The sequence below is a fragment of the Buteo buteo genome, chromosome 9 (assembly GCF_964188355.1).
Source record: "Buteo buteo chromosome 9, bButBut1.hap1.1, whole genome shotgun sequence".
NCBI lineage: Eukaryota > Metazoa > Chordata > Aves > Accipitriformes > Accipitridae > Buteo > Buteo buteo.
Genome location: NC_134179.1, coordinates 33,982,497 through 34,000,118, shown reverse-complemented (window position 1 = coordinate 34,000,118; position 17,622 = coordinate 33,982,497). Strand labels below are relative to the sequence as shown.

At 36.8% G+C, this 17,622-nt stretch overlaps 1 protein-coding gene across 5 annotated transcripts in view; it reads left to right on the top strand.

Annotated features, from left to right (window-relative positions):
* Window positions 1-17,622, top strand: part of LOC142034537 (SAM and SH3 domain-containing protein 1-like) — a 570,133-nt gene that overhangs the window by 244,362 nt on the left and 308,149 nt on the right. For 2 of the 5 annotated variants that reach the window (XM_075036021.1, XM_075036020.1), the window contains exon 3: window positions 13,872-13,921. The exons of the other annotated variants lie outside the window; for them this stretch is intronic. The gene's annotated coding sequence lies outside the window, so the exon portion shown is untranslated. The remainder of the gene's footprint in view (window positions 1-13,871; window positions 13,922-17,622) is intronic. 5 annotated transcript variants of the gene reach the window in all.

Sequence of the window (17,622 nt, the reverse complement as noted above, 5' to 3'; positions counted from 1 at the left end):
TCTGGTGGCCTGACTGAACCTTTGCTCAGGGCTGTCAGAGGATGCATACTACAGGATTTAGTTCAGTTCACTGTGTTCAAAGAAACTGTACACAGGTGCTAGTAGGAATGTTCTGAAGTAATGTTCATTAAGTTACCTTCAATAAGATACTGGTAATTTGTTGCAAGTATTACAGTAAAGCACCTATAAAAGCCCTGGTTAAAAACACCTTTTCAGTTAAATCCTTGTTTTGAAGTGATGTTGAAACGTTCATAACTTCTGTGAAACCCTTTTATGTCCATAGAACCAACAGAAAAGAATAAAATATGAGGGAAGTTAGACAGTTACATCAAAAATCCATTTGTGGAGGAAAATACCCAAATACATTTGATTTGGTAATAAAATTCTTCTTTCCTTGCACTATGCAATTGTTTAGATGTTTGGCTTATGACTTATATGTAAAGTGTTAGTACAATTACATTATTCCTAATTAGCAAAATACCATCAGATGTTTTTCAGTATATGAGATAATGAATAAAGGTTGACTACATTTTCAACAATTAAGTGTTACACCATACAATAGAATGTAGTAGAGTAACTGTAGTATTTTGCACATACTTAATATGAAAATATTTGAGAATCTTCTTTCTTTCATGCACTTCCTTCCTCATTCATTCATAAATGCCTGTGTTTTATAAAGCTTTATTAAGGACTTCACATGTGTGCAGCTATGGATAGTTTTAAATTTCTTTTTGGAAACTGTATGGTTATACTTGAGTTTGTAGTTTCCTCCTGTACAATGTGAGCCATGGGAAGGACAGTCTAAGCTGCAGCAGCCTACTTTATTATATTACAACCACTGATCCTGTGAAAGGGCTGTGTCATGCTGCATTGTGTATGTGTATTATTTCTCAAAGAGAATCACCATTCAGAATAATTAATCATAATTAGCAGCAAAGCAGGAACAAGGTCAAAATACTAACTGATTTTTTTCATTCACATCAATCCCACCTATTTATGGTGCTGTCAGAAAAAAAAGTCATTTTTTAGAATGTGCGCTTTTGTAGTTTGGATCCAGCAGCAAAAGACATTAAAATGCAGCTGTTACAGCTCCATTTACGCAGGTTTTTTTCACCTGAAAGAAAAAGTCCCCATTTAAGCACTCAAGTTAGGCAGTAATTCCTTTGTCACCCCTTAGGAATTCTAACTAGGATGTATTCATCCTATTCAGGGCTGTAGGTTGTTGGGGTCTTTTTTAATTCCTTATAAGTATATTGCCGTCAGTGTTGGTGACACGTATCAGCACCACAGAGTGAAATACAGAAATGAAAATAGAATTTGAGGCCAGCACATGTTTGCTAAAAGCACTGAAAGAGATATCCTTAGCAATAAACAAGAAAATAAGAGGGTAGACCATGACAGGATTTTGTGCATGTCCTCCAAACATGCACTGATGCTATAAAGCTGTACAAATGGAAATAATAAAGGGAATGATTTTTACCCCTAGGCTTGACTTAAATAACTGATAAAAAGTAAGAGGAGGGAAAAATCTGATGAATTCTGCACTGAGGACTGAGGAACTGGAAAAAAGGTTATGATTGATTTGACCCTGGATACATTAGGAAATTAAGCTGAATGCAAGACTGTTCCAACACAATGCTGTATACTGGTTATCCTTGTAGACAAGAACCAACTGGTCGAAGGCATATTTGAAAGTAAGAACTAGATGTTTTGTACTTAATGGATCAAAGCACTCTGAAAATGTTAAATCACCTTTGTACTAGGTAGTTGCTATACTTCTACTTGAAGGACAAAAGGTTTGACAAATGTAAATAAACCAACAAAATTCTTTCTGTTCTTGAAAAGTTAATGAAAATGGATCTTTATCTTTGCCCCTTCTGTCTTTACATTTCCTTTTTTTTTTTTTTAAACAAAGAGAAATCACTCCTTTCATAAGATAATTATTCCTGTCCCTAAAAACAATGTTTTAGGCATCATTTACATGCTCTACATCAGATGTTGTAACTACAAGTTTTGATAACTTGGAAGCATGGGGTTTTGAATGCAAATATATCAATGTGCTGGCTACTAAAGCTCAAGAAGGAGTACTGCTGGGACACATCACAAACTATTGAATCAAACCAGAGAACACAATGAATTGCTCCTTAAGTAACTGCAAATCATATAAAGAAAGGGAAATATTATTGAAAGGCCTCAATTTGCAACAGGCATACTAGAAATTGCATACAAACAACATTTTCTATGATTGATAGAAAAAGTTAACCTCTATGATTTTTTAACCTAGTCAAGTTCTGTAAAATACCCTTTAGAAGTGACAGTGTTTCAGAAAAGAGGGGAAAAAATGTAAGTAGGAAAATGCAAAAAAAAGCTCAAAGAAGGCCTTGAGTAACATATACTTAGCGATAGCATTTCAATGCCAGTGAACCCAAACAATTTAAGCTCTAAATTAAAGCTTGTGGAAGAGGTCTAATTACAGTGGACCTAAAGAATGTGTTTCAGTGTACGTAAATGTCACATTACAGATTTATCAATGAGATTTTTCATAAGAAATATTGATCTTTAAAGCTGGTGGAGGTGGCAAGTGGCTCCCTATTTTTCCCTCTCCTTCCTAGTATCTCTTTCAGCTAGGTTATTTTAATAATCATGTTTTTACTTTGTTTTCCCCTTATGGAAGATCTGACATGAAATTTCTGAAGTACTTCCCAATTCTGTTCCCATTACATCAATATCAAAGTGAAACAATATAGCACATATTTTTGTGTGTTTTATATACATTGTTAATATCTATCATGAAATATTTAACAACTAAGTAGCAAATTAGGAAGAGTTTATCCAGTTTTCTTTCTCTGAAGGAATACAAAGAGCTGAAGACTTGGCTCTGTTGAGATCAAGCCAAGCTATCAGAAAACTGGGTAAGGCTGGAGGAAGTCATATACTCATCACCTTTGCATATCTGCTGTCCTTGTATATTCATTTGATTGAGTTACTGGAAAACAGGAACCGCTGAGGACAAGATTTTAGGCAGGAAAATGTGGAAATGACTGTAGGAATAACTGATTATGAGTGCTCTTGACTGGAGAACAGACGTGAACTGGAATGTCATTGTTTGAAGTTCTTGTGAACTCCTTATAAATTACTTCAGTTATTTTTTTCATTACTATAGAAGAGTAATTGTTTATTACTGCTGCACTCTGTTCCAAAGTGCTGCATCATTCTAGAGTGCTCTGCTGAAGGGATACTTCCCCAACATCCTAAATGTTGTGTTTTAACGAGCAGATATGTAAAGCATGCTATTATTTTCTCCTGATTATTCCTTGCACGTTAACGTTTCTGAGGTGGTTTCTAGATGATGATTAAAACAGATTGTTCAAAAGCAACAAATCCGAGAGACCAGGGCAAGACAGACTAACAAAATTTAGATGAAAAGCATGAAGCCAGCTTTGCAGTTGCTTTATTTTGCCTTAGCAGACAATATACCCTTGAATAGATAGAGTCTAACCATCTAGTACAAATTCTTATACTTGCTGCTCCAGTGGGTTTTGTTGAAGATACTGGCTTCTACTATATGAGTCAGCAGTGTTTATCAATTTTAATACAATGCCTCAGGACTATCGCCACTTACACTTTAATATGACTTGGCTTGTCAATTCAAATCTTGGTTTTTTGCAATTTTAAACTCTCATAATATTATAATTTATAGGGCTCCATGATAATTCATAAAACTATACCTCTTGGTTCTTAGATAAACAGCTTAGGAAAATGTGGCTTTTTATTCTTGCAATGAGCTGTTTTATTTGGCAGGTTTTATTTACTATATTTAAAGGTGTAACATTGAGAAAATTCTAAATGAAAGTTTAGAAGTTCTTCTTTGAATCACAGTGGGCATCTCAATTGGAAAATGCTCCTGTAGAGTCCATTCTGTAAAGATTTAATTCTCGTTGCTGATATGCCCTACAAAATTCTTTGTATAATCATGTTTTAAAATCACACCTTTTCTTAGCCTACTCATGTGGGAAATAATCATGTTCTGATATAAACTGATACCTTAATTCATTATGCCAGCACCTTCTAACACCCATCAGAAGAGTTCCGTTTCCCAGTACGTGCACAGCCCTGAAATCACGATATCTCCTTGATACAGCCTTTGTTGTAGAATTTTGCAGGCAATGCACCATGAGAAGATGGGGGATTTGCAGTGCTGTTCTCAGCTTTGTATGGCCTTTAGCAACTTACTTTAGCAACTTACTTGCCTCCTCTTTGCTTTGAAGCTCCTTGAGTGAAGACAATAAACCTTCTTCTTGCTCACCCCACTCCACGTAGATACCTTAAGTTAGTCATCAAGTGACTGGCATATTAGAAGACTGAACTGAGTTCCTGGCATAAATCGCTTTGTAAGCTGTGTGACCTTATGTGCTAACAGCGTCTTCCTGTGCAGGAAAGAATTTCATTGCCTTGGCTTTTCAAAAGCAGAGATAGGTTGTGTTATCTCTGTCTTAAAGATCACTTAGAAATTTAGTGGCAAAGCAGTTTTTCATTATTTATGCAAAAGAACAATATATTTGATTGAAATAAACAATATCACTAAATTTGTATCATCCTTCATCCAGAAGTTGTACAAACATTTTTTAAAAAGTCTTAAGACACATTTGTGATGTGTCATGTAAAGACAAATTCTTTATGTGCATCAACTATTAGGAAAACAACATTATTTTTCAACATTTGCTGTGTGTTACAATATAAAGCTGGGAGTATTTTAGTAGGAATAGTGTTGCTTCTGCACTGCCGGTATCTAAATACTATTTTTTGGTTGGCACTGGGACTTTCATTTTGACGTTTGGAGATTCTTCACTGTGAAATATGGTTGCAACACTGCACGGTTCCTCTTGTGTTTCCTTAGGCAAACCTTGCTGTCATGAACAAAGAAGTTGCAGAGCAAACCCAACTATTTTCTTTACAGAGGTTTTTTGTCTCAGAGATGGGACAATGCAAACCAAAATCATGCCGAATGAACACTAAATCCCGAAAGCATGCTGGTAATTGAGTATACTGCTGAAAAGTAGCTTTCAACATGTTTGAGCCTTGATTATGGGGAGTGGTGAGGGTGTGGTAAGGGTTTAGGGGGGTTTTGTTGTTCTTCTTGTTGTTGTTGTCGTCGTTGTTGTCTTACCCAGCATTTTATCAGCCCCATTTTTTTGTTTCCCTATTTTCTTGTCTGTAGCCCTCACTATTTGTACATCTGCAAGTTACTTGGTACACTTTTTTCTTAGCCCTCCTGCCATCAAGGTGCTTGTACCATTTCCAAAGTGATACTCCAGGCACATAGATGATAACTGGTGGGTTAAAATCTTTTATCAGCTGTAAAAGAATAATTTATGGAGGAGGTTTACTGTGAAGTATTAACCAGAAAAGGTGGGCTTAAGACATCTGCTTTTGGAAAACAGTATTTCCAAAATAAGTTGCTACTGTACTGACTGATAGAGAATTCATATGCCTCAACTGTTTGGTATTACAGTCTGCATGCATATGCTGACAGAAAAAGGGAAAAGAGAAGGAGCTCCAAGGATTTAATTTATAGTATATACTACAGTTGTAAAATTGTATTCTTGTTTTATGTGTTTAGTTTTCTCTAAACTGAAGTTTATGGGGAAAAAAATATAATGAATCCCTGTATATCGCTTTGCTTTATTCCAAATTTATGGCTTTAACAATCTTCAGTGAGAAGCTGTTTATCTCAGCTCTGTGCATTTTGACATACAGGACTCATGTGGCTTCATTTATTTAATCTAGAATGCTTTTCAAAGAAACACCAATTGCAACTGTGAATATTCAGAAACATAGTGTGATTCTCTATATAAGTAGGACATTTTCTTGACTGTATGGTCTCTTGATCTTTCAATATTTTTACTCTTATACCTATGCTTATACTTAAACATTTAGGTATAATTTGTAGAAAGTTAGTTTAATTCTTAAAAAAAAAAAAAAAAAGAGGAAATGAAATAACTTTTTGTGGGTTTGTGTGTGTGTATATGTGTGCACACACTAATTTATCAAATACCAAGCTTCAATATGTATAGTGCTCTTACATTTACAGAGGATAACTTCAGTGGAGGTTCCTTACAATAAAACCTTAGAGTTGTGCATGTTTTCCTCTGCAGACATCTGCACTTTGGCATTCCACGAGCTGCATTTTGGGTTCAACTAACAGTGTTCGGAGCATATTAATACTACACAGAAGTTACACAAAAGAAGGGAGCTGCAATACATCTAAGGGTTTCTGAAATTTATAATTTCTTATAGGTGCTTTCCATTTACATGCAGATTTATTGTTCTGAGAGTAGAGCTGAGGCAATTAATGAGCTGGTCTGTAGTTTTAAATTGGACAAGTGACAGAGGTGACAGACTTGAGCTGTGGGAAAAGGAAATTTGTGATAGCTTCTTAGAGGTGGGTTTGGGGTCTTTTGTTTGCTTGATTTTCCACAGCGCTCAGCAACTTGATGATCGTAAGTTTTCTTCATGTCAGAGTCAGCTCTTCCTCCTTTTTTCATGATCTTCATTCCAGTCCCATTGCAAGAAACCATTTAAGTGATCTTTGTGATATTTACAGTGAAGCTCAATATTGCCCTCCCTAGATACACATTAAGCATTGGATCCATAAATTGGTCTGTTCCCCCTGGGCAGAGCTGTTACATCTTGGCCCACACAGAGCTGAGCAGGCGTTTGTATTAATAGAGCGTCGTGTGGTCACTGCTGCCATGGCTATCTGCCATTTCACAGATAACATCACAGTCTGATGTGATGTGTGTAAATAGCTCCCTGCACTGAAAACAATATTCTACTGATCCAGCCTTCCAGCTCTTTCCTGATCCTAACCACTGTGTCGTGTGTTTTTTCTCCTAAAGGTTGAACTTCATTATGTAACTACTTATGTTCTTGAATTTTCTATCATTATTTATATGCAAGGAACAAGTCCTATATGCAAGGAGCATTTGCATTCCTTCCTTCCTAAATCTCTGTGTTTTGTTCCTCCCTCCAAACCCAACATATCCTGGAAATATATTTCTGAGAGATTCAGACTTCTCATCCACCTCCTTGTCTTTTTGTGCAACACCCTGTACCACTTCTAGGCACCTTTCTGACCACAGGGTAGCTCTATTTTCCGTTAGAAGACTCCCATGACTGAGTTTTAAATTAGGATAGTGTTGTGGTTTAATTGCTCAGCCCCACACAGCTGCTTGCTCACTCCGCCTCCCACAGTGGGATGGGGGAGAGAATCAGAAGAAAACTCGTAGGCTGAGTTTAAGACAGTTTAACAGGTAAAGCAAAAGCTGCATGTGCAAGCAAAGCAAAACAAGGAATTCATTCCCCACTTCCCATCGGCAGGCAAGTGTTCAGCCATCTCCAGGAAAGCAGGGTACTCCATCACACCTAATGGTGACTTGGGAAGACAAATGCTATCACTCCGAACATCCCTCCCTTCTTTCTTCTTCCCCCAGCTTTCTATGCTGAGCACGATGTCCTATGGTCTGGAATACCCCTTGGGTCAGTTGGGGTCAGCTGTCCCAGCTGTGTCCCCTCCCAGCTCCTTGTGCCCCCCAGCCTGCTCACTGGTGGGGTGGGGTGAGAAGCAGAAAAGGCCTTGACACTGTGTAAGCACCGCTCAGCACTAGCTAAAACATCCCTGTGTTATCAACACTGTTTTCAGCACAAATCCAAAACCAAGCCCCATACTAGCTATGTGTGCATATGAAGAAAATTAACTCTATCCCAGTGAAAACCAGTGCAGATAGTTAAATAAACTCTATGACCTATGTCACAAAACCAGTAAGAGGATGTGTCCTTCAACAGCAATGGATGAAATTACTTAGGATGGCCAAAATTTTAAGTAGCTCCTGTAGGGTGGTCAGGAGGAACTGCAACAGCAGACAGCATGTCCCTGAGCACCCCTGCCAAGCAAACATCTCCTGCCTTGGCTGTTGGGTAGATTATGGCTATTAGGTCACTTCTAGCTCCCCTGTACAGACCAAACACCTTGACTGTGTGTTTGTCTGTCTCTGTGCTGATCTAGTCAGTCTCTATGAGACTCTGTCTTAAGTGTGATGGCCTTGACATGTGGTAATGTTTTACTACATAGTAAACCCAGTGTTTTGTGATACTGCTTGTCCACTGCATTTCTTTGTGGTTTACCCATAGAGGTTCACATTGCCCATTTTAATGGTCTAAGTATGTCTAAGTGGCTCCTGACTTTCTCTTCATGACTGTCTGTGCATCTACCACAATGAGGTGTAAATGAACTGTGACTGTCAGTAGCAACATGGAATTTTTTTAGTGACAATGTATAGCCTAGCTGATCACTAATCAGACCTACAGCCTGTTTTACTCCTGCAGATGAGTGCAGTACCACAGCAGTTAGCTGTAGCTATGAATTTTGATCAGAGTAAACACCAAGGGCTCATTTATTATTGAGATAGTGAGAGTATGGCAACAGGTGATGATGGAGGAAAGCAGGGCTGTGTGCCGCTAAGAAATGAGACAGTCAAATAATATTACACTTCACAAATTTTCGGACACGAAATATAGTCTGAGAGTTTACAAGGCTGGTATACAGCAAGTGCCTGGCATTATCTGGTAGCACTTGGAATGTGTTAGTACTGGGTAACTGAGTGTCTGTGCCTACACTATTCAAATAAATCTTTTAGGCAATGTCTCTAATAAAGATTAGACAAAATTGAAAGTGCTTTCAATAAAAGGTATTCACAAACTGCCTATAGGTGCACTCAGTCTACAGCCACCTCCTTGGTCTATGAGAATTTATGGCATTGTGTTCCCTATTTTTTCCTCCTCCCTGAAAGCCACTGCCTCATCTAGTACTCAAGATCTTGATAAATGCTATATGGAGAACTAATGCCATTGACATTTGCCTTGTTTGTTCTTGTATTTAGAAGTTTGACACCCCATATGTATGGTTTTAATGCCTCCAACTGCACAACTACCTTGGGTATGTTTGTGTACATATATATCCCATTAGAATTGTTCAAAGGTAAGTTCATCAGAGTTTGTACATCACTCAGATTCTGCTGTGATCGAAGAGTGTATATCTAACCATGTACAATTTAACAATTCTGCCAGGATTTTGTTGCCATGCCATAAATACAACTCGAGCTAACACACAATTTCACAAAGATAAAGTCTGACTGTCCGCTGAGCAGGTGCTGCACAGAGATAAAAGTTTCAGCACCAACACTGCACAACCAATACTTTTACTGTTGTGAAATATATATATGTATGGAAGTTTTATCCACTTGGTATTTATTTTTAGGTTTCTATTTATATGTATTAATAGATAATTTAGGTGTCAAGATACCAGATGCAGAGAGTTTACCAAGTTATGCTCAGTAACTTACTGAAGGCCTGTCAGTGAAAAGGAGAATTTTTATTTTAAAGAAGATATACACAGAACCAAAAGATTTCTCAAAGATGGGCAATGTTTGGCAGAGATTTTATGTTTAACACTGATACGGTGTTTCTGTAGCATGGTTTTATGAATCAGGCCTTAAGTGTTTTATATAGTGACCAGCTTTATATTGAAAGGGATTCACCCAACATTGAAATGAATTCTGTTCACACTGTCACTGAGTGAAGTACTGAGAAAAGCAGAAAAATGAGATATTTGATTTTTATTGGAAGTAATTTTTTTCATATTTGTATGGAGGAATTGCAAAAACATACCAGAACTAATATGCACAAGCCTATTTTATAAAATGGCTTACTATTTTATTAAAATAATATAGACACCCCACACAACTTTACAAAATAAACAAGCTTTATAAAATAATAAGAAACAGGCATTGTTCTGGGAAATATATTCTCATGTTTTATACAGTATATGTTCTAGAAGTAGTTCATTCTCAATCGCTGGGCCTCTGTCAATTTTTTCAGTGCCACAGTAGATACAGCTCTCAAAATATGATGAAATTATAGTTTATGCAGCATTTCTTTTCAGATTTTCTTTTTTGGCTTTTGGTTGGTTTGGGGTTTTTTGAGAACACAGTGCCTTTGCCAGTGAGATGGTATATGCAATAACTACACTATTTTAAATCTCTCTAACTTAACAAGTCATCAGAGGCTGAGCTGACATTATCTCCAGTGGCTGATTACATTTCCTGCTGGTGGATTTCTGTCAGGAGTGAGGGAAGAAACTCTTGGTGGGACAGATAGAATCTACCAAGCAGTTCTGCTGTAATTAATGTAGAATTTACAGCAGAAAATCCAGACTGTCAGTGATAGTTCAGTAACTAGTGCCAAGTCCTCTTTATCAATAATGCTTGTCTTTGGAAGGGGCATAGTTAACTTCTTCAGTAGTCCGTAAATTATTACAGAACTTACAAATCTGCTATAAAATCAATACAACTAATTGTAAATTAATAGATTTCTAAGTGTGAAGGAGCATGTAATAATGTAGATGAGTCCTTGAATGAGCATGCCAGTTCTGGTGTCAGGGGTGGGAGCTTCCCACTGTTTTATGTGACATCTTCAAGTGTAAACATATTTCTTTTTCTTTCCCCAACTGATTTAGCCTGCTACCATAGCAAGTAACATTTCCATTAGCCTCCTACTGTTAAATCATGGAGTAACTATAATCACAAAAACATCCACCATGCAAGCAAACTAGTAGAGCAGCAACTGTGGTCATAGCTTATCTCCATCTTACAGGCATTTTTTGTGAGTTCACCACAGTTGGTGCAGAAACAAATCCCTTTAAACTGAATCTAATGAAGGAGAATAAAAATGGATGGTTACAATACAGACTAAGGGTTTATAGATATTCTTGACTACGCTTGCTAGAAAGAAAGACGTTGTTGTTTGTGTTGTTTTCCTTATGTGCAGTATTTTACAGCAAGACAGTGTCCTATGTGTTGATGCCTAGACTGCTCAGGATTGAAGTGGCAGAAGAGGAATGGTCTGACTTCAGGATGTTTAAGTTGTTATTTAAAATAAAATATATGTAGATGCTGACAGGTTTAGCTGTGTTACAGGCAGTAGAACAGAAACAATTTTAAGGCAAGAAAAACTTTCCTGTTTATTGCTTGCACTATTTCGGTTCCAGACTAAAACTAACTGTGTTTGCATATGTGCAATAGCTTTCTGTGATTTAGCTTTATTTTTAACTAGATTTAAATAAAAGATAGCTTTCATTGGATAGCATACTAAGGTTTTGTTTTTCTAAAATCTCAGTTTGGTAAAGCATGCAGACTTGAAGCTGAAGTGACTCTGAAGCAAGGTTAACTTTTACACACAAGTTTTTCTGATCTGGGATTTCAAGGTGTCCTTATCTTCCTTTGAGACTGAAGTCTGGAAACTTGGCAGAAAGCCATTCATGCCAAAGGCTTATCTTGCAGCACAGCTTCTCTCTTCTGGATACAGCTATACCTGTTAGTATTAATGAATTTGATGGTAGCACCTTCAATATCTATGTGTTGTGGGTTTGGTTTGTGGGATTTTTTAAATAATAGAATCATGAATAGGATGGTGATACAAGGTCTCATAAAGAGTAGTCTCTATGTTAAATATATGTAGTAACAGGATATTTTACGTAGGAGTAAAATACATGGTGTGTCATCGTTTGGAAGGAGGACAGAGTCTTAATAAGCTTCATAATGAACTACTAGAACTAAATGTGTAGAAAGTAGATGCTTTTGCTTTTTTGCTTTTGTTAATTTTCTTACTTTAATTAAAACTGAAATGTGGGATTTTTCTAATAGCACATTAGGTGACCTAACAGTGCGGTGATGTGGAGGGGGAAAGCACAGCTTGCTGTGCAGCACTGCCCAGGAGGAGCAGCAGCAGCAGAATTGTAAGATAATTCTTAACTCTATCAGATGCTGCCCCATCATTCTGGCAGCCACCCAAGTTAAACATTGTGGTAATTCTTTCCAGGATTGCTCCTTACAGTTTAGTAACTCTTAATGCTTATATGTGTTTGTTAAAAGTCAACTGTTCTGTGTTTCTAACTATCCTGTAGCGGTAAGATAGTGGTAGAAATAAGAGGTACCTTAGAAACAGTATCTGACCTGTGCTCAATGTCCCCAATCCTGGTTCATCAAATGTATCATGAATCTGAACTTTCTTGTCCAAATATGAGCATTTGTTTAGGGCCCATTTTGAGTACTTCCCTGCAGAGTGTCCGGCTGGCTGAAAGGACACAGAAAAGCAGTGTCTTAGCTATGAGTAATATGCAAACATTAAGTGAAAGACTGAAGAGAAATGTATTCCTCGAAAGGTCTTAGTTTAGTTAGAGATGAGATGAGTTTTAGAAAAAATGAAAGTTAACGAAGAGCTTTACATAGATTGACAGAGGGTTTGGTGCCGTGTCATCCCGTCGTGTTCTATTCCCCCTGCCTTAGGATAAATGAGGGGAGTTACAGGTGAAATCTGCTGAATGCTGGCTATGAGTAGAAAACTGTCATGCCCGGCCAGGAGGTCCCAGTGGAGGAGCAGTCCGCTATGGAGCTGCTGAGCAAGTAGTCTGGTCTGGTGAGGGGGAGCTCAGTCCCTCTGGACCAGGGGGTGGCACATCATCCATTTTTCTCTGTAGCTTTATGATGAAAGGGGCTCTGCAACTATGCTGTGTGACACAGCCTTGTGCTAACTAGATGGCATCTGTGTCTCCAAAATAATAGGAACATTCTTGCTGTGTTAAAAAAAAAAAAAAGGATTCACTTTAAATATATGTTGGAAGGGCACAACTGCATACAAACTATTTAAAATCTTCTGAGAATTAGAGGTTTATTATATAGTCAGCTATACTCTGTAGGAAATCCTTTGTTTCTCTTTAACAGGCTTTCAAGGTTCCTTATTTAAGTGCATAACATCATATTTTAAATGATTCAAACGCTTCCTATGATGGCAAATTTAGAAAAGGAGCAGTGTAGTTCAAAGGTGGTATCAATTGTAAATGAGGGGCTTTGTTCTTTCCCTTTTTCTCTCCTCCTAACTGGTCTTCTAAGTGTCCTTATGCATGAAGCATTTCACGTGGTTGAACAGTGGTGTATTCTCAGACTACCCCTTCTTTGATAATACATGCTGGTAATTAGAAAGGCTTTGAATGTCTGTATACACATTTATAGTGGAGACAATATGTGCTATTTTTTAAAATCCCATGTTCCAGTAACTTTTAGATAGTACCTACTAAATTCATGTTTATTATCACAATTTTTGCTTACAAAACTAATGAATTATGGAGGACTTCTGATATAATACCACTCCGTTTATTAAGGACTATTTTACGCATACTGGATTAAATACTATGCCAGTTGTATAGCTGTTTAGTTGTTGGTTTTATAATAATCTATTAATTTAGTTTTCATGTGCTCTCAAGTAAGGCCACTGAAATCAATCAAACCCATTCAGAAGGGGTGGAGCTGCCTCGGGTGTGCCTTCACTGAGCGACCCTTTGGCTGTAGCTCCAGGCAGAAGAATTAGTCCTGATGCTGCCCGGGGAGGGGGTGGGCTGGCCCCCTGACCAGGGAATTGCCTAGAGCAGCTCTTCCATCCATCCCTGCCAGACAGGGTTCGTCTCCCCTCCTAAATTATATATCCATTTCCCAGTATTCTGAATTTCTGCACCATTTTTTATAAGAAGCATATTGATGTGTGTTGATTAAATGTATGTGCTGGTTGTAGTACACATGCAGACTACCGTAGTTTCTTATCCCCTGCAAAACACCTCTTATCTTTTTTATTGTGGGAGGAGGGGGAAGAAGGGAGAATTGAAACTGAATGAAGTAAAACTTCTTTCCCTCCCCTAAATGTCAGATCTGTAACATAGATTTCCTGATATATTATTTTCATCTTTTTGCTTTTTTTTATTTTAGGTAAGTGGAAACTTTCTCTTCATGACTCGGGGACTGGTTTAATTGCTGTGGTAAGTGTTCTCCATTACATGAATATAGGGATCAGTTGTGTGTAAATTAACACTAACACCGTAAGTTGGCTTCACAACTGACAGCTGATGGTTTTTAGAGGGCTGCATATATATACACATGCTGCTTCTCCTACACAAGTTGTTAGTATCTTTGAATACAGATGATTTGTTCTCTGCAGATCTGCTCAGTTGTACAGCTTGCAGGTACCCTCAGTCATTTTTATGCATGTAACTTGGTTTAGCATTAGCTTGTTATGTTGTGTTTGGTCTTACAATACAGAAGCTTGTTATCTGAAGTGGTTTACCTATGTTTCTGTTTTGGTTACTTGACCTCCAAATTTAATGTGTTCAGTTGTAGTAATAAGCATTGTTTTCCTTGTCTCCTTTAGCATTATTTCACACTGTTTTGCAGTAGCACAGTTCTGGTTGTTAGTGGCTCAGACTTATTGCTGTATGTGGTTTTTTAAATTGCAAATTAATTTCTGAATTGTGTGTGTATGAAAGGGGAAAAAAAAAAGTTGAACACCTAGCCATGAGTTCTTTCACAGTAAAAATGAATGCTTGAATTTGCTTTTGTGCACTAACTGTTCCTGATATACCATAGCTGGGTGAAAGGGAGGGAATGACTATTTTTTAGGAACTTGGCTTTTAATGGTAAGGGGGGAATCTTCTCTTTTGGGGCATGCAACTTCCACGGGAATTTTTTGTCTAAGCAGGTGTATGATGAACGAGGCAGTGGACTGCAGGAGAGAGAAACCTCCTTTTGTGTTTCTGGCATTGCCCTGGGAAGGGCAATATGTATGTAATCCTCCTGTTGAAAGGACTGCAATCTCCCATTCTAGCATCATCTGTTCAGTTGTGGCTTTGAAATGAAATTTTATGACCCCATTTGATTTTTGGTTTCTTTTGGAGGGGTTTGGAGGTTTTGTGACCATAAATCTTTATTCTATGTGTTTTTTGTTTATATATTGGATTAAAGAATGCATTACTTATGGCAGTAGTATTTTAAGCATATCCAGCACACTTAGCCTTTGCCAACAGCATTATTTCTATTGATGGTATTTTTGGATGCAAGTAAAGAAGGTTATGCTAGTGTAGAATAGCTCTTAACTTCATTAAAATGGCTTTTTTTTCCAGTAGGTTTTTTTAAAGACATATGCAGTTTGTACACTATAACAAAAAATTACAGTTCACCTTTTTAACCAAATGAGGTTAACTTATTTTCATTGTGATTATCTTTTTGTTGCTTTATCAAAAAGATAACAATGGTGATACTTATCTTAATTTTTAAATAATTGGTTATTAAATATGGAAGTGTTGTCCTGCTTCAGAATGTTCATACAAAGTCTTGGCATAGTCCATCTACACTGGCATTTCTATATTCTGTGGAAAAAGATCATTGTATAGTTAAGCATGTACTTGTAAAACTCAGGTTTTACTCAAGGCATTTGTGAATTAGCTGCAGGATACCCAGCTGTGCCTTTTTTTTTTGTTTTGGTTTTTTTGTTTGTGGGTTTTTTGGGGTTTGTTTTTTTTTTTTGCTTGCTTAAGGGAAACATTTACTCAATACTATGCCCAGATCAAAATTGGATATATATTTTTTTTAAAGGCTATAGATTATTGCAACTGCAGAGCTAATACTGGGGTGAAGGAGAAGCTAGTATAGCAGACAAAATCACAACATGTGTGTGATTATGTACATATATAAATACATGAACTTTTTATTTAAAGATGTTGTCCAATGATTCAAAAATCTTCTAGCGCTTAAAGTAACTTAAAAAAAACCTACAAAAACTAAAACAAAGGTTTCAATAATATATAAGTCTTAACTAGGTTGTGTTCAAATTATATTGGTTTTTTATTCAGTGACCTGATAAAGAATGTTTACTTCTTGTTTCAAAAATTCTGAATTTAGAATGGGAAAGTACTTATTTGCTTCAAATATCCTTTCCCCTCAACTACTTTTTTCACTGAATGCTTGCTAAAACACTTGATTTTTTTTTTTTCCTGAGGTCTTGCTAAAAAAAGATTGTTTGTTGTCCAACAAGACAGGTAGAAAAATTCAAATAACATATTCATAATAATAATCAAAATAACTAAAAAAAATCTAATTACCCCTTACCAACACAAATAACATCTTATTGCCTGGTGATGTAGAGTAGAAAAATGATAACTCTAAGAAGTAGAAAATGTCCAAATGAAAGAACATTTCATGCCAAAGTTGAATAAACAAATGCATGGAAATTGTCATCCCTGTTGCTTTAGTTGAGTGTTGGCTGTGTGGTTAGAAAGACCAGAAACTATCCTGCCAGTGATACCCATCATAATGGGGGAGGAAGCCATGCACCTGTATATAGTGTTACACATTATATACAAACTATCTGCTGATGAGTTGACAGTGGTCTATGTGTGAAGAAAACTGTGTGCTTGAGAATGTAGTTATATCAGTGTCAAGCCTAGTTACATATTATTTTTCAGCTCTTAAAATTTATCTCCTTGTTGGGTAGGAACACTTACAAATGAATTCCTGGCAGACAAATAATTTTTTTTCTTGAAATGTACTAAGGACAGCAGATTTTACTTTAGATACTACATCGAGGTCCATGCCCCATGCTGTTTCCAACCGTGCTATAGTTTTCTTTCCTATTAAAGAAGCAGGACTAGAAAGATCAAAAAATAGAAAAATGGGAAGGTGAAGAAGGTCAGGTTTTGTGCTTGTGTAGGCTTTTTCATACTTGTGCTTTAAACCCTTTTAAGAATGACAGAGGTGTGCAAATCCAGATGTTATCTGAAGAGCTACCTCGAAGGAGGTTGGTCAGAGCAAATCACACCAGTGTCAGGGCAAACCTGTGCTGTGGCTGTTTGTGACTGTAGACAGTCCAGCAGCTTGACAGCTGCACCCCATTCCAAGTGTTAATGGTATACTAATATGCCTGTCTTTTCTTTTGCATTTGATTTGAGGGTGCTGGTTCTTGACACCTGAAGTTGCTCACTGTAAAAACTGCAGTTAACAATGTGTCATAGTTTGTTTTCTTTTTTTTAATACTGCTTACCCGCAGTGATCCTCATTTGTACTCAACATCATTATATATGAAGCTTTTTTTTTTTAGCAGTGATAGGTATTCTTAGTTTGCATTGTACTTCAGCAATCTTCAAAATGTTAAGAACTGAATTTGGGATTAATGCAGATATTCAAAATTTTCCAATTCATTTTGCAGCTCAGGTTGCTTTCAAATTTCTGTAGAGAAACCTTACTAAAACAAAACTGTATTGTAGAAACTGGGGAAAGTAAATCTTGAATCCTTTATATGCAGCAAACACTTTAATTAGCCTGGCTTGGAGTCTTTCTTGGTCATCATTATTTTAGGTTGTAAATGTTTCTAGTGTCACTTCTTAATATTCAATCACTTGTTACGTTCTTACTGACCAAGTTTGGGTTTATTTTCAGAAATCAAATAAATTTTTTTTAAAAACTTTAGCTTACAACTTCTATTACCATGTTGCATGTTCTCTTGCATTAATAACTAAGTTAAAAGCTACAGTGAAGACAAAACATCAAAAGAAACAGCTGTGCCTTTTGCTGCTGCTCAAAGGAGACACCAAATGTAAAATTACACTATCAAAAACTTGTAAACACTAAAAATCTTATGTTTCAAGATAGCTATTCAAAATAACAGTTTGAGTAAATGTTGGATTTGGTA